Source organism: Dreissena polymorpha, chromosome 11 (genome assembly GCF_020536995.1).
Source record: "Dreissena polymorpha isolate Duluth1 chromosome 11, UMN_Dpol_1.0, whole genome shotgun sequence".
Lineage (NCBI taxonomy): Eukaryota > Metazoa > Mollusca > Bivalvia > Myida > Dreissenidae > Dreissena > Dreissena polymorpha.
In genome coordinates this window covers 78,659,407-78,662,453 of record NC_068365.1, presented here as the reverse complement: position 1 = coordinate 78,662,453, position 3,047 = coordinate 78,659,407, and positions in this window count along the sequence as shown.

Here is a 3,047-nt window from a genome sequence, read left to right as displayed (position 1 = left end):
GGACAACACCTTTTCATGCGCATAAAACTTTTGACCCTTGTGACCTTGACCTCGAACTTTAGGTCAGCGTTCAGGTTTCGAAATCTGCGAACGCGATTCGATAAAGGCTCATCTTAGAATTGTTTGGTGAATACGGGCCCTGTATTTGAGAGAAGAGATAGAATGCAGTCAATCATAAAAAGCATGAGAAACTCATGGAATAGAGCCTCAAGAATCTATAAAAGGGCTGAAACTTTCAATTTGTTCAATCACACTTTTAGACACATTACCGAAAATCTGTCAAAATGTTCAAGTGTGAAAATTGTGAGAAACAATTTAAAACAAAAAAGACTATGAACAGGCACATCAAAGACAGACATGAAATTCAACATATTCATTGTTGTGTACAAGTTTGCGATAGAAAATTTCTAAGACGCTACTATTTAGTCAACCATTTAACCTCAAAACATAACTTTTCCAAAGCAGAAGCAAGAAGATTGGCTATAACAGAGCTTGTTCAGCCATCTCATTCCAATGAGGATGACATGTACATAATGGACGTCAGTGAAGTTGATTCAGTATTAGATTTGTTAGGAGAGCAGGATGAGGAGGAGAAATTAGGGTACCTAGATCCAAGCGAATTTTACTCTTGTATTAAGGACTTCGATTTTAACATTTTCACCGCCACCAGAATCAACAAAGCCTCGATTTCCAGTAACATAAGTGATGATGACATGGATGTCAACAACAACAACAAAATCAACACCATTTAAACCAGATCATACTTATTATATATATGCGAACAAGTGTTCTGAGTGTAAAGATTGCTACTTAAACACCCTACAAAATCTCTGAAGAAAAAAATCATTGTGCTGGTGATTAATAATTGGTGCTATTTTCATTCCTATGTATTAAAGTAGATCTGTTGCTTTTTCCAGTTATTCAGTGGAATTTATTTATTCCTGTGACCTTGACCTTTAATATTAACTTCTTCATTTCTACACCGAATTACTTCAAATGTATATTGAACATCTCTTATGACAATACGGTCAATCTCAACCAATCATTATTATTATTGTTGTTGTTGTTGTTGTTATTATTATTATCATTATTATTATTATTATTATTATTATTATTATTATTATTATTATTATTATTATTATTATTATTATTGTCGCTGTTGTTATTTTTTATTATTACTATTCGTACTATTATATCAAACGTTCTTTCTGTAAACATATGCTTATTTCATCTTTACCGTATTGCGAATTACAAACTATAAAATCTCAAAGCATCTATTAAAGGGGCCGTTTCATGTTTTGGTAAATCGACAAAATAAAAAAAAAACATGTTTCAGATTCGCAAATTTCGTTTTAGTTATGTTATTTGTGAGAAAACTGTAATACTGAACATTTACCATTCTCTAAAATATCCATTATATGCATCTTTTGAGGATTTAAAAACATGAACATTATAAAGCGTTGCAATGCGAAACGATTGAATAATTTGAGTTCTGTTGTTGAGTTCTGTTGTTGTCGTTAAATTTTGCGAAACTGCGAGGATTGATTATATTAAATATAAAATACATCCGTCATTCTATGAGCACGGATGGCCTAGTGGTCTAAATGGTAGACTTACTCCAGGACTCCAGGGATCAGTGGTTTGAGCCCTGATGAGAGTTACTTTTTTTTTCTTTTTTAAATTTTATTCTTGATTTTTTACTGGAGCTTTTTAGATCCAATGTTAACATTAATCAACATAAAGCATTTAATAACACACTTCGATAAATGCCAAAATCTGTGAAAAGGCCCCTTTAAAGCTGCTAAGTGATTAACATTGCTTATATGACTTCCCCCTACACCAAAATGTATCACACTTGAACCGGAAACATGATATGTATGTTGTACCATTTGTATTATATGTCTCCCATGTTGAATCTATGTATACCTGGGAGAAATGCAGTATTGTTCTGTTGTTTTTTTCTGTTCTGTTCAGTTGTTTTGGGCGCTCAGTTTACGCAGTGGTTGGTACACGCGCTTCTCACCAAGGAAACCCGGGTTATATAGCCACTCACGGCGCATGTAATTGTGGTTGGTGGTTGCCATATAGGACAAGTCATCCGCTTAATGCAAAATAGTACTATCTTACGTTTTGTCGAAAATTGAGTTTTTGCACGCGTTGTTGAAATTGTATAAGATATATATGTTCTAGACAGAGTAAAGTTGTATCTTAATTTAATTCAATGACATAAAGGAAAACATACAGTAACCATGATTACGTTTGCCATTATTGGTAAGAGCGCAGATTATTTTATGCAAAGAGGTACCCTTAGCCTAATGGTAACCTTTTGCATAACGGTTTACAATGAAACGTGTTAGCATTTAATTCAACAAGGAAACATGACACAATTTACTTATACCACCATATGTATAGCTTTTATCGCAAATACTGGCCAAATGCCGTTCGTACGGAAGTTACAGCCGTACATCGCCGTTCCAATGAAAAACAAGATAACTATTGATGCAAAGCTTCAAAGGGCGTCGGGAATTTCAGTGTAAAAGGCACTCAATGAAGTTACATGGAACGATTTTTTTCTACTGTAAATATGAATATATTGGCCGATTATTTTAAACAAAATAGAAAAAGATACTGGTATAACCATTATCTATGATTTTGTGTTATAACCCCCAAATAACCATTATCTATGATGTTGTGTTATAACCCCCGAATAACCATTATCTATGATTTTGTGTTGTAACCCCCAAATATTTCATAGTTCATTTTATTTACATTTGTTTCCTTTTTTTTACTGGCATCCGTGTGCAGTTTTCAGCAATGAAGAACTGTGTAGGTTTTTAAAAATATGGTTCACCTTGTAAACGTAATTTCATAAATTTCTCAACTTCAAGGGGAGATGATTCTGAACTTATTCTTATGTTGCTCATTTACGATAGGGGTTGAGTACTCATTGATATGAAAACACTGTAAAAGTTTTAATGTGTTTTCGACCCCCCCACCCTCTCACACATATATTTCATGGGCATAATAAAAACAAAAAATGGTTACAA